The 25,896-nt window shown below is 44.0% G+C and overlaps 1 protein-coding gene across 1 annotated transcript in view; it reads right to left on the bottom strand.

The window, feature by feature from the left end:
- Nucleotides 1-25,896, bottom strand: part of Clasp1 (cytoplasmic linker associated protein 1) — a 220,637-nt gene that overhangs the window by 149,216 nt on the left and 45,525 nt on the right. The window lies entirely within an intron of this gene.

Genomic DNA, 25,896 nt, shown 5'->3' with positions numbered 1-25,896 from the left:
TTTTTTTTTTTTTTTTTTTTTTCCCCTTGTTGTGACGGAGACTATGTATCCCTGGACTAACCTGGAACTTAATGTGTAGCCCATGCTGGCCTCAAACTCACAGCTCCCAATTCCTGGAATTAAAGGCCTGTTCCATACCCTCCCCCAAAATAGGTCTATTTGTGAGCATTTCTTAAAAACAAAACAAACTGGTTTTACTTTTGAACCACAGTGTTTATTTACCTTTCCCTGTTTGGCTTTCTTCCAAAGAGCACAGTAGGGGAGGTAATTTTACAGTATAGAAACCTGACAAACCATTACCTCGGGCAGGTGCCCAAGGTCAGCTTGAACAATGCTAAGTCATGCTGATGACGTAAGCTCAATATAATGTAATGCACACTTCACCTGTGTGACAGTCCCTTTAAAGTCTACAAGCCTTGACAAATCCCAAGAAAAACGAGGGAAACTCAAAGCACCTGCCCAGCGCTCAATTGTTAGGTCAAAACCAAGGATATCTGAGAAATTACCACAGTGAAAATATCTTTTTATAGACTAATTTGCCTGGGAAGAGGAACATGACATTCCAAAGATTGTTTCTTGAACCAAATAATAAGCAGATCAAATGAAGAGCCAAAGAATGGGCTCTGTTAAAGTGCACTGTCACAGACCAAGGGAAACTAAACAGGAGGGAAGTCAGGGGAAGATCCAAAATGCAGCACAAGGCAAAGGGCTGGAGAACGCCTACGCGCAGGTGCACAACAGAGGAGAAACAGATGCTCAGCCATGGCAGAGAGGGTTAAAAGCAACAGCTGACGCTCAGTAGAGGCTCCAAAGGACTGGAGGAGGGGTGTCGGGGCAAGAAATAACTCCTGCGCACTGCTGGTGGGAGTACAGAGTGGACTCCGTGTGGAAAATTAAATATAACTTAATTGTCTGGTCCAGCAAGTCTACTTCTGGACATAAACACAAAGGAGGTAAAGCAGGGTCATGAGTAGCCATGTTGGTGGCATCATTTCTACAGTAAGTAGCACAGCAGTTTCAGTTACAGTAAACCAGTCCTAAAGCAACAGAAGATAAATCCCTGGAATAAACAATGTATCAAATTTAAATTGTGTGCTTTCTGAACAGCACAACGAAATCTCACTCTACACTGCTCAGTCCCTCTCAGAAATGAGAGCCATCCCTTCGGCATCTGGCATCCACGCAGTACATGCTGCCCTCCATGAGTGACTTGGCAGTCATACTGGCTGGTCTGCTGGGAGATCAGAGTTCACCAAGGAAACCCCTAGCTGCTTAAAAATGTTCCTGAAGCACAGGAATGACAATGACAGTATGGATTCACCAAAGGGAAAGTACTGGGATTAGAGCTCCACACCTGCTTCCCCTTTGGCAAGGACTTCACAGCCTGATGAATACATGTAGAAACACAAATAGCAAGACATTCAGTACTAGGGGACGGAACTCCCTCCTGCAGGACACCAGGACTGACTGCAGATCAGAAGGATCAAAGGCAGCTCACATGCAGACTGATTACAGAGAAACCATCAACATCCAGGGACGGAAAGGGACCCAGGCACTGGGGCACCTTCTTAGACACAGCAAGCACCTGAGAGCCGTGGGAACAGTGCTGTTTTTACATAAACACCCTTGGGTCATTCCAGTGTCTAGAGGGAATAAGAAGAGAATGCCTCCTGTAACACACTAGACATGATCAACACAGCTTCAAAAACAGCTCTGTGATCCTGGAATAGGAGAAAATAGGAGATCAACGGAAACATCACAGAAGAGACAGACTGATGAGCTGGACCACACTGGATGAGATCTCTCATTCCTAAGGCCCTCTGAGAGAAGTAAAGCAGTCCAAACTCAGACAGAGATTGATTATCCAAGGCCATGATGTTTGCAGACAAACCTGAGCCTTCTGACCACCCTAAGGCCATTTTTAGTGCAACATAACCACAATATACACCAACCTAGCACTTTCAGACTTGTTTGCCTCTTTCCAGGTGGCTTAAGACCTTGGGCAAGTCCCAGACATGACCTCCAAAGCTGGCTGACTCTCTTTGGTGCCCTGCTAATGAGGTCCTGGAAAGGCACTCAGGCTCCCTAATCCCAAACTCATGGGGACAGGAGCACCAGGCCCTACCATCCACTGCCAGCTGTCCATCTCCAGCACCACCTAACAATACATCCACTCTACAGAGCACACGAGGGCTAGCAAGCTTTGGTAACATGCCTGGCACACATACCTACTGGCACACAGGAGGTACCCTGAAGGACCCACCCCCTTCATTAGGAAAGCATAGGTTAGAGCTGAGAAGAGGGCGCAGTTGGTGAAGTGCTTGGTACAACTCATCCCCACAACCCACAGGAAAGCCAGCTGTGGTGCCGTTTACCTGTAATCGTCATGCTGGGGAGGCAGGGGCAGAAGGATCCCCAGGTCTTGCTGGCCAGCTGGTCTAGCAAGCTCCACCATCTGTGAGACAATATACACTATCTCAAAATATAAAAGTGAGCTGGGCATGGTGGTACATACCGCTAACCCCAGCAGAGGCGGGCGGATCGGAGAGTTCAAGGCCAGCTTGGTCTACATAGCAGAGTACCTTGACAGTCAGGAGTACACAGAGGGACCTTGTCTCAAGAATAAATAAATAAACAAATAAAATTAACTAATAAAAATAGAAGTGGAAAATGACCTCTGGCCTCCGCATGCATTTGAGCATGCATGCGCACATGCAATGGGCACAAAGACACACACAAAGCATTAGTCAGATAACTAAAAATGAGGAAGAAACAAAGTCATGGGATGCAAAGAATAAAGACTGCCTAAAACCACACCATCCCTAATAACTGATGACACTGTCAGCCGCATAACACACTCGGCAGGCCCACACACTCGGGTTTCACTCAGTGCTATGGAAATCTTCCCCAGCCGGCAGATATACCGTCCATTTTTGGTGGCTGCCTGGCACCCTACCGTAGCTTGCCTCCGTGATTACCGAGCCAGCTCTCCACGCCTTACCAAACGGTGGATGCATGTGTCCACATGAGTACTGCTACCTCTTAGCACCAATGTTTCTTAGGACATCTGCTGCGACAAAAACTCTTCACTCTACACTCACACTGTCACAGAGCACAGTGGCTGTCCTTGAGAATTGGTGTACCTGCCTCCACACATTTGCTTAGTATTGTTTCCATTGTTCAGCTGCAGCCTTAAGCCAACTAAAAGAGAAGATAATCAGCACTTTACACTGGGCTCATTTCCAACTCCAAGACGAAGAACACAATACAGATCGAAGAGGAAAATGGCGTAAGTTTAGGAGTCAGTCCACATATGTGCACAATGGGAGGACTAGCCTCCAAGAGCTGTCACCTATTCACGGTAATACCTATGCCGCTGGGCTGGCTCTTCTTTAATCCTTGTCTGGAATACCATCTGGAGACAGTTACAGGACAGCTTACTGCCCGTTGCTGCCCCTACACAGAGATGTAACTATTAGAAAGGGACCGAGCACAGTGCACCATCAAACCACTTCCCTTCACAGGAGGCATCACTGGCCACAAAAGGCTAAGCAGAGGTCCGGTGACATCACAGTGTCAGGCAGAGTTCGGAAGCTGTGTTTGTTAGTCCGGCCAGCCCGGTACAATGTCTCAATAATGAGAAATACTCTGTGTTATCTAGTCCAATACAGCAGCCACTGGCTACATATAGGGGCGAGAGCAATAGCTCCCTGGCTTGCCACACAAGTATGACCACCTGCCTTTGTTTATTAGTACCCCTACTGGCCGGGGTTTGGTGGCACAGGCTTGGAATCCCATCCCTAGGGACAAAGAAACAGGCAGGTGCCTGGGGATCTCTGGCCAGCCAGCCTAGCCTCATTGGTGAGAGGCAGGTGTCTTGTTTCAAAAAAACAAGGTGCAGGGGAGGCAAGGTAGACAACATGGACAGCTTCTGAGGGATGATAGCTGCGATTGATATCTGCCTGCCATATGCATGTGTACACATAGGCACAAACACACATACAAGCATGCACACAGGGAGAGAGATGTAGACAGCGTAATCAGGAACCAAAAGTTTTCATTTCAGTAAATGTCACTTAATGTAACTTTCAAGAGGCACCGAAGACCCTGGCTACCCTGCAGCACAGCTGGCTACAAACTTAACTGAGCAAGGAGAAATAAGGCAGGCCACGGAAGGGGCCCAGGGCAGCCACACCAGCTGGACAGTGCTTACGAGCTACAGCCGCCCAATATCATGCAGAAACACGGGCCAAACTTAAAATACTGCTCATCTACTCTAGGGAGTTAAGAGCACTAAAGAGATCAAACCAAACTTGGTAGAGCCATGCGATAAAACTCTAAAACTCTCTGTAACAACAAAGGAGAGCGTAGCGACACACACTTCACCTCAGGTGAACTTAGAAAATATGAGGCTCAGTGAAAAGCAAAATGCCAGACTGCACATGACAAATCTGGCCACAGGAAACTTCCAGAGAAGGCAAACTCAAAGAAACAGAAGAGAGGCGATGGCTTCCTAGGGCTGAGGTTCAGAGCGAGGAATACCACAAACAGGCAGGGGATCCCACAGGGTGATAAAGAATGCCATAAAAACGGGACTGTGAGGAGAGCTATACAAATCTGCAAAAGATAAGCAAACTACATGTGGTAAATTTTGAGCATCTCAATAATTTCTTTTTAAGGCAAAAGCTATTACTAGTTCTCTGATGTTTCTGGTGGTAAGACCATGCAAGGACTCTGGCTGCTGAAGACGGCAGAAGGTCCAAGCAATGGGTGAAGGCTAGACCTTTGTACAGACCAAGTCTCTAGAAGCAGTGCAGAGCTTGGAGCTCATGGTGTCCACACCCTCTCACACCCACTCACTGCCCTTTTGGTAGTCAAACTCAGTTTTCCAAAATTCTGCAAAAATGTATTTAGGTGGCTTGCAAATTGATTCTTTATCTGAAACAGAACACAAGCTCCATGGAGATAGAAAAATTTACCTAGTTACTCACTCTCTAGAACCATATCTGTTGAATAAATTAATTCCCTTGCTGTTCCCTTGGAAAAACATTTTTTTTTTATTCAAAGTCAAGTTGAAGATGAATGAGTACTTTCTGACTTACATGCTTCTGTCCATATTTCACCATTAAATTATAATTACATCACTTCCCCCCTTCTCCTTCTTCCCTCCAGCCCCTCTCATGGCCCCGTTCTCCATATTTATTATTAGTATGAATGATGGAGGGAGTGGCACGGGCACGGAGGTTAAAGGACAGTTTGGGTTCTCTCCTTGTATCTTCAAGGGGTTGCAAGGATCGACCTCAGATCCCCAGGCTTGAGCAACAAGCAAGCCATCTCTTCCACAGCTTCCAGATGTAGTTTTGTAGGACCAAAACAAGGTGGAGCACAGAATGGACTCCCAGAGTTATCCTAAGATCTCCATACACATACTATGCCATGCATGTGAGAGACTATGTGTGTGTGTGCTCACACACACACACACACACACACACACACACACACACACACACACAGCTTTATAAACTGAAGCTTGCAATTTGGCCTGAGTGCCAAATTAAGAAATTTTTATTAAAACTTTGATCCACTGACCTGCAAGCATCAGCAACCTAGTTTCCCCCAGGCAGTGTTCACGCCCTGCCTTATCTAAACTCAAAGCCTCTAGATCTGGGTCACTGTGGGGAGATAGTTGAGGTAGATCTTGGGAGAAATGCAACCCACATGGACCAAGACAAAGGAGCAGAATGTTCATTCTTCACAAATCCAGATGACAAGACTCACAAACAGCTGTAGACAAGGACTTGGGAAAACTGGAACCCATATGCATTGTGGTGGGATTGCGACAGAACGAAGTCTCAAATTCATCAGCGTTAAAACTGTGACAGAAATTCTGTCCCTGACATTCCCCTCCCAAGAAAACACTCAAAAGAACAGAAAAGCTTTGTCTATACAACACACAAATGTTCAAAACACAGCTATTCACAACAGTCACTCAGCAGAATCAACCTGCATGTTCAACAACCGATGATCAGATAAACAAAATATGCACATCTCTACAGTAAGTATTTGGGAATAATAAAATTAAATATATGCTGAGTTCATACCACTGTATGAATAAGACAACTTGAAAATAATAAATCTCAGTGGAATGAGCTGGACACAGAAGGACAGGTGTTGTATGGCACTTATAGGATAGAGACAGAAAATACTCAGGGATAGAAAGGGGAGTTAATGGTTGCCACAGCCAGGTATTGAGGCATGGCTGCTGATAAGTAAGAGTTCCTTCCTCAGATGATGAAGATTTAAAGTAAGATAACAGTAGCCGAAAATATGACTCAACAATTAAAGGCATTTCCAGCCAAACCTGATGACCTGAGTTCAATTCCCCAGGACTCACAATATAGAAGGAAACAATGGGTTCCTGCAAATTATGTGTGCACATCCACACACAAATAAATAAATGTAGTAATTTTTCATTAAACAATGTTCTTGGTTATAGAACTGTGAATATGAAAAATGAGCTGCATATTATATAGAAGAGTGAATCTTTTTGTTTTGTTTTGTTTTGTTTTGTTTTGAAACAGGGTTGGCTCTGTGTAGCCTTGGCTGACCTGAAATTCACTCTGTAGACCAAGCTGCCTCGACCTTAGAGAGATCCACCTGCCTCTGCCTCCCGAGTGCTAGGCTTAAAGGCAAGAGTGACCTTTATAACAGTGAATTGTGTTTGGTAAGGCAGTCAAAATCATCATCATCATGACTTATTGACCTGGTATTCCAGAATAGATTAAAGAAAACAGAAGCAACCTAATAGAGCCAGCAGGCGATTAGCAGTGCTATACCAAGTCCCTTGTGGTTTTCATTATAGTCTTGACAAATGTACTCCGCCCAAGTAAGATGCTTTCAATCATTTTGAGGGAAGGGGTTACCTAAAATATAACAGCACAATCAGAGAGAGCTCAGTGGGTCAAGATGCTCGCTGCCAGGGCTGGAAACCTGAGTTCCATCCCTAGGACCCACATGGTGGGAGGAAAAGAATGTGACTTCCACAAGCTGTCCTCTAACCACAACACTTGTGCCTACACACATATGCATGCATCTGTGTACACACACACAAGTAAATAAAATAAAATGTAATTAAGGATATATACATGTATATGTCTAATAGAACAAATAATAAATAGTGCCTCACTATCAACAACAGCATACCGAAAGAAACACTTTAGTCTGACAGATATTTAACATGGAAATAAGCCTGTGTCACAGAGTTACAGCTGCAGAACACTAGACAGAATGACTCTACTTACAGTGGTTGTGTTCAGTGTATACAGCTCAAAGAAAGCAACCTTTCATCTTGGACATCATATGTACCTGTACTATGAAATTTTTACAAGCATATATACATTTGAGATTTCAGACAATAGCAAGGGAAAAGTGATAGATATAAAACACCCAAGTCTCACGCTATCAGTGCATATGCACTCTTCCCCACACTCTGTGCGCGCATCACACACCGCTCACAGACATGCACACCATGTCCGGCTCTACGACACGGTGCGAAGGAAAGAAACCACCAATCCACAGTGAGAGTCTAGAGCACACACTCACTATCTCTCTCCTGGAAGACCATCAGTCTCCCGACCAACCCATCTACAAGGTCTATAGTATCAGGGTCACAAAAGCCAAAAGTCAGGCTGCTCCCATTAGGATGTCTACAATTTTCAAGATACAGACCATAGTGAAAGATTGGCAGCTCTGGCCCAGACATCAGGTCCCCCTAAGACTAGGGGCCCCTGCATCCTCTTTACACCCTTCAAGCCAAGAGCAGGACTGAGCTCAGGAGCCTGGCAGGCAGGTGGCTCAGGGCTGACTATATCCACCTACTTCACGCACTTGGTTGCAAGGCATGAGCTCTTCCCAGGGTAGAGGGAGCTATTTTTAAATTGAGTATAGAGCAGACAGCCCAGGAAGTCTGATCCTCCCCTCATTTCATCTCCCACACCTTTTCCTATACTCTACTTGTCAAGGATCTACCAGCCATCCAGCAAAACAACCCCAACAGCACAGGAGACAGACACAATTAGTTGCTCCAACACTGATGGAGTTTTGATTCCACTAAAAACGGACTGATAGGAGGAGGTGGTGCAGGTGGTGGAAGAGGAGGAGGAGGAGCTGGAGGAGGAAGAGGAAAAGGAGCTGGAGGAGGGGAGGAAGGAGGAGAATTATTAAGAACCCAAGTGGAACACCCTCTTGAGTGTTTTCAGATCAATGTAAAATGGAAACTTTTCCACACTGGAGCTATCCCAAACTCTTCTATTATTTATGGGGATCAAACGAAGTGCAGAAATACACCAGGCAATTTTCACATACACTGTGCTTAGTCCTAGGGGTCTAGGCTCATTCAAGTATTGGTTTCTGTGTCAGTGTAGGTACAGGAAATCCTCTCTTGTTTGGTTTTGTGTTACAGCATTTGAAGAGAACTCACCTGTCTTTCTATGCCTCAGTTTCCTTTTTCTGCCAACCAAGTACCTCTAGATTAACTTCACACCTCTTCTACCTTTCAAATGTTACAACTTATAAGCATACCTTATTTTTTCAATTTTATTACATTTATGTATTTATTAGAAGGGGCACGTGTAGGTATGAAGGTCAGAGGACAACTGGTAAGGAGCTGGTTCTCTCCTTTCACTATGTGGGCACTGGGAATCAAACCCCGGTCATCAGGATTGGCAGCAAGCACCTTCAGCTGCTGAGCCAGCCCTGAGCATTATTTTCTAAGACCCCACTATGGTCTCAACCCAGGCCAAACTAAACTCCCCTATGGCACTGCCCACTCCCCCAGCCCTGAGTAGACCCTCCTCCCAACTAACTAACCAATCCCTTCCAGGTCCAAGTACAAGTGGCTCTTCTCTAATGGAGGCCCACATGTCAGGGTTTGCTCTCCCCTTCTCCCTGGCTTCCCTGACCTGCAACCACCACACCCACGATCACATAAGCTGACATGTGACTGTCCCACAGTGTTCTAGGGTATCTAACTAGTGCCAGCTAGCTTCTTTTCTACTATGCCCTACTCCCATCTGGTCATGATTTCAAATGTAAAAAGTACTAACAAGTGAAACCATCTTTAGGACAAATAAAAAAATAATATGGAAAATAGAGTTCATCGGCAGCCAGTTCATTGGCAGGCTCAGCAAGAAAAGAAATTGCTGTCAAGTTTGGGAACCTGAGTTCAATACCGAGGACCCAGAGGTGGACATAAAGAACTGACTCCCAAAGGCTGGTCTCACCCTTAATCCGATCACACTCTTAATCACAATGTAGGTATACACACACACATGATTAATTAAATGCTTAAAAGTTCACAATATAATTCTTTCAAATGAGATAACTGTATAGCCTAAGGCAATGATGAAAATCAAATTCAAGAAAACATTTAATTTAATGTTTATCCATTCTGTATAAATGCTTGGTTTAGAATACACAGTGCATTCTGCCTGGGATTCTGTCATTTAATCCCCCTGGCCCAGGACTGGCAGTCAATCTCCTATTATGACTATATACTGGATTGATTTCCATAATTGTTGCACCCTAACTTAGAACCATAGAAGGATTACCAAAGGTCTTAGGGCAGGCAAAAACAACCTTTGACATCACAAAGATAATGTTATCATTTACAAAGTTCATATTTGAGAAATGTAAACACCCACGCATACCTCATAATGCTTTAAATAAGTTTATGATTTTGTGTTGGGCCTGTGGGCCACACAATGGTGAAGGCAGAGGGGTTTGGACATTTCCTTGCCTTAGCAACAGCTTTCTCACCTGCTCCCATATCTGAGGAGGACTCCGAAGTCCAGCTCTTTCTGCGATGTTGTAAGTAAGGTGCAAAGTTAAAGACAAGAAGCCTAGAACACACTTTCATCAACCTTTTCCTGACAGCAATTAGTAATAGGAACACTTTAGGTCAAGCTGCAAACACCCTGGGGGGCTGGGGAGGCATGGAGGACACAAAGAGCAATCAGCAAACAACTCCTCTTTGCTACATACAACCCCAGAAGAGAAACAACGGAAGACCCGAGTTGGAATCTGATGCCCCACGTCCTAAAATATCCTGCAGGCTTCAGTAGGTCACTGTGTGGCAAGAAGGGACAGGCACATTGGGATAAGCAAGAGAATTCAGATGCATAAGAGGTCACAAAAGCACAGGTGGAGAAAGTGTACAATGAATGGGCTGGCTAGATGGCTCAGGGAGTAAACGCACTTGCTACCAAGCCTGACAATCTGAGTTCAAACGCCGGGACCCACACAGGGGAAATAGAAAGCTGACTCTTGGTAGCTGTCCTTTGACCCAACAGGCAGGGAAGGTGTAAGAGAATGTCTAAGGTTCATGAAGAAGCCAGGTGGGCACCTCTACACTTCAGGCTTATCTGTGACGAGTATTCATGAGTTTGCCTCCCATCACAAAGAACTGGTCATCCACATCCACATGGATAATGAAGGCCAAAAGAAAGCTCTGCTGTACCAGGACAAGAAGGATGCAGGAGGACTTCCATGGGCAAAGCAAACATGCAGGCTCACTGCGCAGGAGTCTTACTGCGCTCCATATTCCCAAGCAGCTTTGTCTCCCTCGATGACGGCGGTTGCTGTGACCATGTTCTTCAGTTCCTTGCAACCTGTCCACTATTCCTAGCAGGGCTGCCTGCCCTAGTACTTCCGGAGGCAGTCACAACCCTCTGCAGCAGCTGTTCCCCTTCAAAGACACACCTGGCTTCATTCAAAACAAAAACAAAATGAACTGCCTCTAAACGAGCTTTGAGATAAGTGGCCTCCACATCCATAGCCAGCCAAAGCTCTGCCCTAAAGCTACTTTCCCACTGAACTTGTTGTGACCTTCCATGTCCATCCCTCCCTTGGCAGAGAAAGGCTGTCATGGCACTGAGACAGCAGCGACAGCTGACACGCGGTGCTGTGAGCCTGGGGCTTTTTCACCAGGATGCTCCAACTCTGGCCATTACTGGCACAGTAACTCAAACAAAGATCACCAGGCATGACCAGTAGATCTGCAGCCTAGTTTAGATGGCAGTGACTCAGAATACAGTGCAACTTCTAAGTCCCTCCCCAGTTTGGATCAATTTGTTAGTTCAAAGTCACACTCAGAGAAGGGACTAAACAAAAACTGCAAATCTGTTATTCTCTGAGAAAAAAAATGCTCAAAAAGCATAGTGAAGCTATCTGAAAGCAGGCTGGAAACGGAGAGGAAAGGACTGGTGCTGAGCTCTAGCCCAGGCTCCCCTCTGAGATTGACAGCTGCTGGTCCTATTAATGGACCTCCAGCACCCTTCTTACATTTCACCACTTTAATCCAAGCTGCCAGAAAGTTCTAGCAGGAGTAGCCAATAAGCCATGGGACAGGAGCTAGGAAGTGGAAGATTGTGGTGTGCAGGAGAAAACCGGTAGGCAGTGAGTGCAGGGTTCCTGGTGGGCCCCGGGTGCTTCTTGGGCCCATTAAGGCTGGTGTATAGATCACAAGTGCTCGCTTTTTAACTCTTGGCACTGCGTCATGAACACTGTAGTTATTTCACACTGTAAGCTCTCCACTGTTCCACATGGTCAACCTGCTGCATCCATGAGGCCTGTCTTTGGGACACTCCGGACACATACACACAGACTCAAGTCCCTGAGATAAAATGTCACAATAGCCTGGCCCAACTCAACAGGTTGAGGCATAAGAACTGCCTCAAATTCCAGACCAGCTTGAGTCACACAGCCATTTCCAGGCCAGCCTCGGCTACGGCGTAACACTTTATCTTAGAAAAACAAAAACCAGTATGTAGAGGCCCTTGCCATCATGCCAGACAACTCAGGTTTAATCCCTGAGCCCCTGTAGTGACCCCCCCCCCACATGCACACAGAAGCACACACACAAAATAAAAAGATGTTATTTATCTACTCAGGTTTATTTATTTTATAAGTACTGAATGTTTTGTCTTCATGTGTTTATGTGCCCCACACGCACTCTTGGTGATTTGAACTGGAATCGTGGGTAGTTGTGAGACGCTATGTGAATACTGCGGATCAAATCTGGGTCCTCCACAAAAGCAACAAGTACTCTTTACCACTAAGGCAACTTCCCAGCCTCCAATAAAAACGATTTTAAAAGAAACAAAAAACAATATACAATTTGCATGTAACCTAGTCATAGCCTCCCATATACCTTATTTGCTGTCTTATAACACCTGCTACCACGTACACGTTTGTAAAAGTTGTACAGGTTAGAGAACTATGGCAAAGAAGTAAGTTTGTATATATTCAGTACGGATGTAATTTTCCATCTGAGGCTGGGCTGAAGATGTGGGCCTGCAGGTATGGAGGGCTGAGTGTAAGCTGGTTTAAAAACAGAAGATAGTTCAGTCAATACAGTGCTTACCATTCAAGCATGATGATCTGAGTTTGTCTTCCCATTGGCTATGGAAAAAAAAAACCTACTTATCTACAGAATATGCTATAATTATAGGTTATAATATTCAGTTTTACAGGATTCAGTTTAGGGCAGATAACTAAAGACAGACAAAAATTAACTCAAATATGCTGGCCCTCAGGCTTGTCAGAGATATGATGAATATGGCATTTAATATATGTAGGTTTTATTATTATGACAAAGAAATCGTAGCGACGGCTCCCCAACGTCTCTAAGAAGATTTGGGCACAGCAACAGATGACTTCAACTCTGTGGATTGTGGTATACTGACCACTGGGCAAGACTGCCCCAACTGACCTGCAGTTGGACAAAATTGGACACCTGGAGAGTTATTGTTTCATGTTGCTGAAGGACAGGTGAGGTCAGTCTCTCATGTTTATTTTCCACAGTAACACTCTCTCATCTTCTGTGCCTGATGGCCGGACTGCCTCTGCTCTTGAGGCCATGAGACCACAGGAGCCAGGGACAACTGCCTTGGTGATGGACTGACTAGTCATCTCTGTCATTTTGATTGATATATAGATTGATCTAGGTTCCAATTTTTCCTTCTCAGGTCTCTGATCACATTGACGGCTAAGCAAAGCTAATGGTAGCTTTGCAGATAATGAGCAGACAATTAAGATCTACTGTTAGTTCATTAGTCAATTCATTAGCTAGCAAAAACTACTAGGTATTAGATCTCTTTTCTAAAAAGGAAAACAGGACTGCCTTGTTCACAGGCTTCATGTTATCTGCCTGTGTCTTGTGGTGAATAAATGGATAGAAAGATGTCAAGTTTATGTAAGGTCTGAAGATACAAAAATTTAAATTATGAAGATCTGGGGCTGGAGAGATGGCTCAGTGGTTAAGAGCACTGTCTGCTCTTCCAAATGGACCTGGGTTCAATTCCCAGCACCCACATGGCAGCTCACAATTGTCTGTAACTGCAATTCCAAGGGATCAGACACCTTCACACTAATGCACATAAAAATAAATAAACAAATAAAAATTATTTAAAAAAATTATGAGGATCTAAAAAATGTTGACAGTCTAGGAAGCTATTTCAAGGTTGGTAAATGAAAGTTATAAAGGAACACCACTAAGAAAGTGTTTGAGGGTCTAGAAGGTATTTTAAAGTTGGTAAATGCAAGTTAAAATGTTTATGGGTCTAAGAAGGTGTTTTAAGGTATGTGAATGCAAGTTGTAATGCTATAAGAAAGTGATTTAATGAAAAATGTTTCAGTTATCTTTATATTTTTATAAGATTTCAGAAGTTCAGAGTTTTGACATTGATCAATAGTGTTCTGATAAGGTGATGGAACACTGACTACTTGAGGTTGAGCACTGACTGTTGTGAGGTTGAGCACTCACAAGCTTGAGGTTTTAATTTCCCTTTGGTTGTCTTCTCCATATAGACTTAAACGTGCTTCTCAAGATGCTACAAAACATCTCTGACCAGTGCGTACATCTCTGGAAAACTGCTAATGCTTTTTAACCCAAAACTACAGCTTGTACTAGGTCTTAACAGCCTGAGTCTACTCCTGCACCTATTAACTGCTTTTTCTAAAATATGGATCTCAATACAATGGTGATACTAATACACTTCCTTTTGTAAACTAAAATTCATATGAGTTTCAGGAAACCAAAAGTCCTGGATCTGGATCTGTCACAGCTCAAATGCACCCCTGATGAGTACAGCTGCCTGTTCTTAAAATGAGATTTTTACCTTGGTCTTGGGATTCCTCACTTTCTCCAAATACTAGACAAATTTTCACTTCTGTTCCTAGTCTATATTTGTCTCAGCAGATTTTCACCTGGGTGACAGACTCTATTCACGGATCACCTGTGGCTTTCGAGCTAAGATCTAAACTTATAAAAAGTTGACGTAAACCGGTCCAGCCGATGTGATCCTGTCTCTTCAACTGGATTGCTAATTCTGATAACTACCCCATTGCCCAGCCTTTGACTAGCATTTCAGCCTTCCTGGGACCCCAGTAACTTCATCCTACTACCAACTAAAAGATGTTACAGAAGAAGAGAACTTTGTTGTCCATTATCCCATCTAACAGGCTGAAATGCTAAGTCAAAAGGGGCTCCATGCATAGGAAATGGGTTCCCACAATGCCAACTGACATATCAGAAAAGTGGCCCTTAGTTCTGTTTCTCCTTGTCATGCTTTGTGCCCCTTGCATGATTATGCCTAGCATTAGAAAAAAAAATTTTTTTAAACAGATCAGGTCTCCACGGTCCAACTTATGGTATTAAAGTCTCAATACCAGCCCTTGGACTTATCTCAAAGATTTGAGATGGTATCCTATTCGAGGGGGGAATGAGAGAGCCTGATTAAATAGTCATTTTCTTGCTAAGAGTTGCAGAGGGGAAAAAAAAAAAACACACAGAAAAGGAGCAACTACTCAGAAACAGCCAAGACATCTGGCCTGGGGAAGAGAAGGGTGCTTAGCTACTGGTCTGAGAGCCCCCTAAGCCGTGATCAGAGGCCACGTAGCCTTCCCGGGCACGAGCCAAGCCCTGATTGAAGTCACATAGCCTCCATAGGCACCAGCCAAACCCAATGGAGCTTACATGCCACAGTAGGAACTCCCCTCTCTGCCTTTAAAAGGGGCCTTTGAGTACCCTGAGGGAGGCCACCATGCTGTGAAGGTTGTAGCCCCAGCATGCTGGGTCTCTACAGAATAAATGTCTTTTGTTGCCTGCATGCTACTCAAATCTGCTGTTCTTTCAGCATCTTCAGAACCCTAACAGTGCAAGTCAAGAAGGTAAAAGGCTCAGCACAGAAACACAGGGCTTCTCCACGTGGCAGAGGACTTGTACTGGTAATGTACTGTGTCCCCACGTACACGGTAGACCCAGCACAGGACAGGTGGCACATAGAGCCCTCACAGTCTCCAGTGGTAGCCTCAGCTGGGTAATCAAGGAAGCCAAGCTCCTCCATCACGGATCCCTGGGAGAAACCAGGACAGGGCAGCTAAGAAGGGTTGTGGGTGGCCTTCAAAACCTCCTGGGATGGTCCTGTCATAGAAATGTCCAAAATGACCTTGGAAAACTCAAACTGTCTTTGATTTGAGATAAGGAACAGGCTGGATTCTAAACAAATGAAGTAACAAATCATTCTTTAAAGGTTATAAAACAACTGTAGCAAAGATGCTTCTGTGCAAGCAAGTAATAGGTTCACAGCTGACCTTCTAATTAATGGCTCTCACTGGCAATCTCTTTCCAGGTGATTCTACACTGTCAGGTTGACAGTAAAACTAAACATCAAATATGACATAATGAATCAATTAATTATTCCTCAATTGCTAACAAAGTTTAGGATGTGTGTTGTCCTGGTTAGTTTTTTATCAACTTGACATAAGGTAGGGTCATTCAAGAAGAAGCAATCTCAACTGAGAAAATGCCACCATGAGACTGGCCTGGAGACAAGCCTGTATCTTGACTGTGTTCTTGATTGATGGTTGATGTGGAAGGGCCCAGACACTGTGGGCAGTGTCACTCCTGAGGGCGCAGTCCTGGGGAGTATAAGGCGGCAAACTGAGCAAGCCAGGAGAGCAAGCCAGTAAAAAGCATTCCCCCATGGCTTCCTTCTGCTGAATTCAGTACCTGCCTTGGCCTACCTCAATGGACTGTGACTTGGTCTATGTAAATCAAATAAATCCTCTCCTCCCAGGCTGCTTTTGGTCATGGTCTTTTATCACAGGAATATAAAACAAACTTGAACAGGTATCAAGCTAGTTGTCATTCAAGTAATACTCATTTTCCAGATTTGTCAGATAGGATAAAGAAAGGATATTACTGGCTGTTGCTCACGGTCAGAACTTCATCCAACTTCATCATCAAAAAAGATGAAAAGTCAGTGAATTTCTCACAAGTACCATTTCTACCAATTCATATTATAGTCAGACCTGCTCATACCACTACACTACTTTAGGACACACTAAACGGGGAGGAGTTTTAACTTTAAAAAGAACTTTATTTTTGTTTTTTATAACAAAGCAAATTAAACAAGAGAGAGAAATTAACCACCTCAAAAGCAAGCAAGAGACACTTACTATCCAGTCAAACATAACTGAACTTAATAAGCAGTTACAACAGCACTGAGTCCTTCTGGGCAAGAGAGGGGTTCAGAAACCCAAGTATAAACAAAAATGAAGTCTTTATTTGCAAAATCATGGGCAATAGAGTTGAAACAAATATGCAAAAAGCCATAATTCAAGACCATCGTGCTCTGGCAAAGGGAACTCTATCTAGCCAAGGGGGATGGAGAGAACACACCAACCTCTATGTTGGTTCCTTCAACAGGAATGGCCCAGAGCACATCTGCTGCATTATGAGCCATAGAGAGAGTTCAGCAGGGCTAAGGAGATGCGTTCTGCATAGCCAGAAGAAGTACCACTAGGAAATGTATTTGTTCAGTTTGTCCCAAAATGGTGGGACAGAGCAAGGAATGGCAAAGTATGGGAGGGACTGTGAGAGGCCCCAATGCCTGGCCTCTGGTCTCTGGACAGCAAAGCACCAAGGCTCCTGCAAATCCACGGCAATGCATAGCCGACACTTGGCCTAGAAAAAGAGCGACTAGCTAGAAAACTGCTTTAACAAGCCAGGCAAGAAGACTGGCATCTGAGTCCTGTTTCAGAGACAGGCTAGACAAAAAAGCAGGGGGTGGGGCTTGAGATGCAGACTTAACTAGCCACATTTTCTTTATGCCCTTTTGCTATCTCTAGATAGATATCCACTCCTAAATACTGATTCTTTCAGAAAAAAGAACGTATTGCTGATTGGGTTGTGTATGTTGGGGGAAAGAACACATGAGACATAAGAAATTGACCCTAGAATTTTACTGTGGGTACTTAGTCATGCCTCAAGGCTAAACATGATCAAAGGAGATCATGTTTAAACTTTAAACTTTAAACTTCTTAAGTTTCACCCTTTCCACTCATTAGAAAAAAAAAAAAAAAAAAGCCAGAGAGGACAAGATGGCTCAGCAGAATTCAATACCAAGGAACCACATAACATAAGGAAAGAACCAACACCTGCAAGTTCTCCTCTAACCTAGGAATAGACTGTAATTGCTTTTCAGTGTTCAGAGCAATTTTGCGCCCCTCCCCGTACCCAAAATCTTGGAACAGAACCTAGGGCCTTGACAAGAGCTCTAGTGCTGAACTAAATCTCTAACCTCCTTCACAGAGCTCATTGAAAAAGTTTTCTAAGCAGACCTAAAAAGACTTGAGTTCAACAAAGGAATGTATAAACAAAGTTAAAGTGAGTTAAGGTGACCCCTACACAGCCCTAAGGGACTCAATGACAATTTAAAATACCTCTGAACTGCCGGAATGCAGGCTAAACTATCCTTTCTCTGCTCTGTAAGATACCTCAGATGAAGTTACCACACTGCCGGCCCGAGGCAGCATGGCTGTGTAGAACTGAAACAAAAGTGATCATATTCTCTTAACCTATTTATTAATTCTCTCCCATTAATTGTAACATTTCTACAAAGAACCTCTCTGTAACATAACCTATAGGTACATATAATAACTTATATTCTCATAAGTAAAGATGAATCTATTCTAACCTCAAATTTAAAGGCACAGAGACTTAGCAGACAAACACTAATACAAAAACCCATTAGCAGCTCTGTCCTATGAATCACTATCACTGTGGCCACAGAACAATGTACTACACTCTTAAAAACTGCTAAGAAAAGAGGGAAATCATGTCTGGTATTTGAAACCTAGCCAACTACTCAGGATTAGTGAAGTCATGGATCTTGGAGAGAAACCTACAACCACCATTTTACTAAACCAGCATAATCCCTAACTACAGTCTAAACGGCTGTTCTTATACCCACAGAGAAGTGTGGTCTTCACCTCTCATCAAGAAAACTTCTCTTTGCAACAGATGAAGGCCTATATAAAGCCACAGCCAATCAAAATGCAGAGCTGTGGAGCCCTGTCCCAACAGACACATCCACAACACACTCCAACAACTAAGACTCAGGGAACATTGCAAAAGAGAGGGCACAAACGCTTTTATGAGGCAGGGGGTCAGGGAATTACATTTCCTAGGGATGTCAGCAGCTACACCATCAAGTCTCACTGGCATGACTGCTTGAACACGAGCAGACCAAGACAACAATGATATGCTAATAACAATGCTAGGATGGATGGAGAAAGCCCACAAGGTCTCAACCTTATACAAAGAACTACAGGCAACTGAGAAATGCAGAGAGCAAGGAGACGCACACCAATTGGCTATCCAGCCCTGAAAACATACACACAAGTAATTATACAGACTGAGCTGGTTGTATTTAGAAATATATATGTATATACATATGTGTGTACACACACACGCATGTTACAGCAATTAATGAGAATAAATAAGAGGCCATAAATTTGAAAGAGAGCAAGGAGGGGTACATTGGAGGGTTTGGAGGGCAGGGGAATATGATGTAATTATAATCTCAAAAAAAATTAAAAATTAAGAAATTGCCAAAATTACCACCAAAAAAATTAACTATGTGAGGTAATATATATATATATATATATATATATATATATATTGGTAATATATATATACATATATATATATATATCATTAGCCATTTGCTCTATTTAGCCAATCTACAGCACGTACATATTAGAATACATTGCACATGAGAAACCCATATGTTGATTTAAAAGACGAGTGTGTGCATGTATGTGTACATGCATGTATGTGTGTAAGTGTGTTGCACCTGAGTGTGTAGGTATGTATGCACACGCAGAGGCCAGAGGACATCGGGTGTCTTTCTCTACCACAATCACCACATTACCATCAGACACTGTTTCTCACGGAACTGGGAGCTCGCCATTTCAACCAGCCTAACTGGCCATCAAGCTCTTGGGATCTGCCTGTCTCTACCCGCCCAGTGCTGGGGAGAGGGGAACATGGGCCATATACACAGCTGGGGAGTCTAACTCAGGTCCTCTTGCTTCAAGAGCAAGAATTCTTCTCACTGAGGCATCTTCATAGCCCTAGAAGCCTTTTCTCCTCACACTGTATTTTACATTTAAGTATGTGTATGTACGTGTATGTATGCGTATGTATGGGTATGTAGCCATGGAGTCCGGAAGGGGGTATCAGATCTTCTGTGTTCCAGGTGACTGTGACCACTTGACATGGACCCAAGAGCAGCAAGTGCTTCAGTCACCCAGCCATCTCTCCAGCCCTGGAGATAGGTTGGTGGTTTTGTCTTGTTTTTCAGATTTTTGATGGGATGCTTTAGAGACAACTGCTTAGAGAAAAAGCACAAAAATGTGTCTGATTCTGACCTCACAGACTACAAAGTAAAAGGGCATAAGAAAGAGAACTCAAATAATGATTCCTGCAGATAGGTGGGACAGGCTTAAGACCAGTGACCACCTGTTCTCACCTGCTGAGCCATCTCTCCAGCCCCTGGAAACTGCCTTTTAAAAATACAATTTCCGGATGTCTTTAGATTGTAACTCCCTAAGGATATTCCAGATGGGAGAATGATAAACTATCTGGCTTTTTCCAGTGACGGTGAACCTTGGTTGTCAACATGGCTTGCTTGACAGACATTAGAAAAGCAGTAATCAAACATCCTGTCTGAGGGTGTCGGAGATGCCTGGCAGGAGTCGGCTGTCTGGAGAAGCAGCAGCAGGATCTGGCAGTGTGAGGTGGAAGGAGAGAAGCACACGATGCGCACACACTGCACGTTCTCCAGCAGGTGCACTTCTGCTGACACCGGGGCTTGGGAATGGCAGGTCCCTTTGAACACAGACTTGTACCCACAACCTTAGAGAGCTTCCAGGCCTTTGGCACTAGACTGAGACTGTGTCACTGGTTCTCTTATTCTGAGGTGTCTAGCTTTTTAGAATACACAGCTATTGTTTCCCCAGCTCTCCAGCCCATTGACAACCACTGCAGGACTACTCAGCCCTGCCTCATGTAAGCCAATCTAGTAAGCTCCCCTTAAAATAATTGTGTACATTCTATTCTGCAGACTACGCAAAGGGCATCTAATTACATATACTCTATTCTACTCCCCTTCAGAGAATAAAAACATTTGCTTTGTCAAATGCCCATGAAATTCAGCATTCTCAAAAGATTTCTTATGAAAATGACTCCAGGGCCGGATGCTGCTGAAAGGCTTCAATGCCAACCTCAGTTTGTAGCCTCTTTTTCTACTGTAAAACCACAGGTGAGGTGGGCAAGTAAGTAAGATGTTACAGGGGCTGGAGAGATGGCTCAGAGGTTAAGACACTGGCTGCTCTTCCAAAGGTCCTGAGTTTAATACCCAGCAGGCACATGGGGGCTCACAACAATCTATAATGAGATCAGGTGCCCTCTTCTGGCGTGCAGGTGTACATGCAGGCAGAACACTATATGCAAAATAAAAAAAATCTTAAAAAAAAAAAAAAAACAGATGTTACAGATGTGCCAGGCTTGGTGGCACATCCCTCTAATTCCAGCACTCTGGGAGGTGGATCTCTGTGAGTTTTAGGCCAGCCTGGTCTATAAAATGAGTCCAGGAGAGCCAGGACTACACAGAGAAACTCTGTCTTGAAAAACAAAACAAAACAAAAATTTACAGACAGTTGTCTGAGTGTACATGTGTGCGTGCATGCATGCATGTGTGTGTGTGTGAGGGAGAGAGAAAGAGAGAGAGAGAGAGAGCGCTAGCAGGTTGTTAAGGGCAGTGGGCAGTGTTTTAGCCATTTTTCTAGGTCATTCTGTTCCAGGTACCAGCTGAAATCATGCTTGGGAAATAGGCAAATATAGGTGGTGCTTTAAGTAATCCACTAAATAAATCAGCCAGATGTGGTGGTGCACACCTTTAATCCCAACACTGGGAGGCAGAGGCAGGTGGATCCCTGTGAGTCTGAGAATGGCATGGTCTAGAGTAAGCTGCAGGCCAGCCAGGGCTACAATGAGAGATCTTGCCTCAAACAAACAAAGTAATCATCACCCCTCTTGGAACATTCCTTTTAAAAGAACAAAACACAAGTGAAATTCTTCACAAGACATAAGACCCATCCACCAAGAAAGTAATTTAGATTATACGCAATGTGTAGCTGCCACTTGCTAATTCTAGAATAGTTCAACATTTAAGAAAAGAAACTTTGCCCATTAGTAACCAATCCTCATCACCTCCCCAACCCTAGCAAAGCCCAATACAACTGTAACTCTTCCTAAGACCACTTTGTCACTGAAAGAGGGAGTAAGACGCAGGGCACTCACTCCTAGGTCACAGGTTCCATAAGAACATGCTTCTGCCCATTGCTTACTGTGTACTGAGCAAGATAAAGATAAACACCCATGCTTCTCTGGAGTTATACCCTCCACTGGACAGGAAAATCCAAACCATCAGTCAGATATGGCTTGCTCTTCCTTCACTCTTAATCAACTCTAAACATTTGGCCACGGCATATTTTGCCATGTTCTATCCCAAAATTTTGAAGCAGAAACCAAAAGAGAAAGCTACAGCAGTCATATGCACACACTCTCACACACAGACTAAGCTAAATGTTAAAATGCAGTAAGTGAAGTAATTAAAATAGATAAATTCATACCAGTGTTTTGCTCATTTAGCTGGTAAAACTCATCAAAACAGTTTATATACTAAATGCAAAATTTCTACAGATATTTAAGTTCAATGTTAACAGAACCAAATGAAAATCTACAAGGGGGGGATGGAGCTAAAGAGCTACCTTGATCAGCAAACCCTTACTCCAAAATGAAAGTCATCATTTCTCGTCAAGTAAATTTTTTAAGCTTTCACACACTTCTTTCCTAAATGCACAGACATAATACATGCATGGAAAACATGTATTTGGTACCTAAACACTCTTTTATTTTAAAGCTATCGCGATTCAGTCACTGCCAAAGCCACATTCCAGTCTGAGGAAAACACCATTCACATCATTAGGAATGAAGAAGCAATGAACCATCAATTCTTCCAACCACTTAGAAATGAAAAGCTGCATCCTCAGTCAGAAAGCCTCTCTCCTGTCTTACCCCTCCATTCAGACCCTCTCTTGACCTCTAACATGAACAATCCGGAAGCAAGGTCACTCTGTTTACCATGTGTCCCTTTACCAATGGCTATCAGAGAGATGACCTTGGGTTTCCAATTTACATCCTGTCACAGGCAGCCCAGTAGCTCACAGACTGACTGCAGAATGAAAGATGGCAGGTGCTGTGAAATCCAGCTCCTCTGTTCATTTCACTCCCTCCCAATGGGCCCTTTTGTTCTTAGGTAGAAAGACAGGCTTTCCCCCTAAACTTAGTCCTAAGGTAACTATTAGAACAGAGGGCTAGCCCATTTAAATCCTTGGACTTTAAAGGATGTTTTCCCTACTCACTTATGGTCACCAAGCCAAGGCTAGTCACAGTGACAATAGTTCCCTGAGTTGAGAACTCATGTAAGCGCTGCGGGCAGCGATGCCTGTAACCCCTGTGCTGAGATGGTGAGCCCGGTGGGGATGGTGAGTGTAACTGAGCCAGCGAGCTCCAGATCCACTAACAAATCCTCTCAGAAGACAAGGCACGGTGGAAAGCAGTGGAGGAAGACGGGGCCGTCGACCGCTAGCCTCCACAACACAAGCATGCATGCAAACGCACGCCCGACAGGGGGGCAGGAAGTGAGCTGCTGCTGCTCTATACATCTTAATAATAAAAAATCCTCCCCCTAAAAATATACATTCCTACCCGTTACCGTCAATCCAACAGAAAATTCAAGATGCGCTTTAGTTTTCTTACTCCCTCCACAAAGAAATTACAGAGCAGGGATACACCTGTAAGTTCAGGATGGCCAACAGACTCACTGGTGGTCAAACACTGGAGAGCATTACTTTACCTGAAAGACTCTCAGTGCTGACTGACCTCTGGGAACGAAGGGGATGGAAATAATATACATCAGACTATGCCACATAGGGTAACGATTTGATACTCACATTCCGGAAGTTCTTTTCTTCAGTCTCCTCACCATTATTTGACATAGTAAGTGAAATAAACACTTCTAGGTGTTGTTAAAGTAAAGTCATCTTCTTTTCTTCTCAGGGTACCCAGATGGTGCCCATTGGGGCTAGACACTCACACCCCATCCTTTTCTAGTCTTGCTCCCTCTTCTGTGGTCTCCTTTGCAACTCAATGCCATGACATCATGTTTGTTCACACTAGAACTTGACCCCGCATGGCAACACTAGAGGTAACTGAGCCATGAGGGCTGAGCTCTCCCAGAGGCTGTCAGTGTCTTTTTGTCATTCTGGAATGTTCTTTTATCCCCCCCAGGACACAACCATAGGCATCACCTTGGAAGCATAGCCCAAGCCTGAACACCTTTGTCTCGGACTCTGGCATTCCAAACTGTGAGGAAAACATTTCATAAATGCAAATAGCCAGTCTGCATTTACTTTGCCACAGTAGCAGGAAGAGACCAAAGACATTCCCTGTGATCTAGAAACACTAGGATGATGCACTGCTCCTGTATGCAATGAAACTGCTTCACACCTGACGACCAAAGCTCTCCCTCACTCCCACCTACTGGGGAACCAACAACTTCCAGTTCTAGTCAGCTCCTAAGTGTGTTGAGTATTATAATCAGTGTTTTGGGTGGAGAAAATGAGGTAGGAGAAATGCTCCCAAGTAATTTAAATGTAATCTACACAAAGATGAATGTTTATTTCCAAATGCTTCCTTTCATGAAAAGGGGAAGGAAAGGCCAACCAACAGGGCTAGAGATACAGCTTAACAAATAAGAGCATTAGCTGTTTTTCAAGAACAGCTTGATTCTCAGCACCCACATGATACCTCACAACTGCCAGTAACTACAGTCCTTAGGACTCCAGCTCCTTCTTCTGGCCTCTGCAGGCACAGTGCACAAATACACATGCAGGCAGAACACCCATACTGTATAAATTTTGTAAAAGGTTAATATAATAATGAGAATAATAATAATAGAATACTCCAAAGTCCAGCTTAGTACCCATCTGAATACAATGAGAGACCATGTCAAACTAACTGTCATCCACCATACTGCAACAACCCAGCCCACACTCTCTCAACTACTGTCTCCTGAAATGACACTGCTCTGCAGACAGACTCTACCACTGTTGGCTATTTAGGGACACAAGGGCAAGGAGCGACAGTACAGGATCAACTACAAAGAAAACAGAAGAGGACTATCACACTGGATGCTAGAAAGTGGCCATAATGCTACTGAGCATACTTCCTATATAGGGCAGCCACTTTCCATGCATGTGCTCCTTTACCCTTCTATCCTGGTGACAACCATGGGTCTGATATTGCCAGTTTTACCCAAGCACTAGAAGACCATGCAACTTCCAGAGCATCCTGCAATGAGGAAAGGAGGGAGGGAATAATACTGTAATAGTCTGTTGGGTAACAGTTTCCTCCAGGTTTGAAACATTCCATCAAGCAGGAGACTCCTTTAAGCAGGAATGTAAACAACTCAAAAATATATTCAGGAAGTCCCTGAAACTGACCAGATTCACTAGGCCTCTCCCTGCCAGAGTATACAATAAAAGCTGAGAGTCCCTCTCTGACAAAGTAAAACAGCTGCAGAAAAGTTTTTAAAAACAAAAACAAAACAAACAAAAAATACAAAACAAACAAACACCTCTGAGACCAACTGACTGGAAGAAGAAGAAACCAGCCAAGCTGCCTGGAAGAGATTTAAACCAAAGTCACCTGGAAAGGACACGCTCCAACCTATTGAGCTGCCTGCAGGCTGGGCAGTGTGATCCAGGTTTCCCAGCTTTGTGACCTGTCCCATGCTGCAGTGAGCCTTGGTGATGCAGCTGTCTTTGAGTCATTTCTGCTCCTGTAAGTTCCCTACTCACACTCCTGTAAGTGACCCCAATAAAACTCACTGGTTCACCAAGTTAGACTTTGGTGGTATCATACTTTGCTCTGATATGGGCTCCCCATCTGGGGTGAGTAGAAGTGAGCGTTACATCTCCCCCAGGAAAGGCTTGTCACACAACACAGTCTAACTCCAGACTTCCAGGCTCCTAGCTTCTCCACTATAAATTGCCCACTTCACAGGACTGGAGCTGCTTTCACAGAAAACAGCAGAAAAAAAGAACAGCAACCAGGAGTCAACCAGTGAAAGTCCTAACACAGAAAGGCCTTTCTAATCATCTCTGCAGCTTAGGAGCATCTGCCAGCAAGTGACAGAATACAAAGCTGGACCAACCAGAGGCAGGTCATGATTTCAGAGGCTGTGAAGATGAAGCGATCAGCAAGGTAAGATTTAGAGCACAGCTCCCCAGAAAGGGAGTACAGGGTCTGCCCCCTGTTGGTGTCCCCAATTCCAGGTATGCATTCTCTGCCCTAAACAGAATGCATCTACTCTGAGAAATAGCAAAAGGAAAATGTGTGTGTGTGTGTGTGTGTGTGTGTGT

Source organism: Psammomys obesus, unplaced genomic scaffold, assembly GCF_907164565.1.
Source record: "Psammomys obesus unplaced genomic scaffold, mPsaObe1.curated_primary_1811, whole genome shotgun sequence".
NCBI classification, from domain to species: domain Eukaryota; kingdom Metazoa; phylum Chordata; class Mammalia; order Rodentia; family Muridae; genus Psammomys; species Psammomys obesus.
Note: the sequence above shows the minus strand (reverse complement) of the source record. Positions and strands in the feature narration are given on the sequence as shown.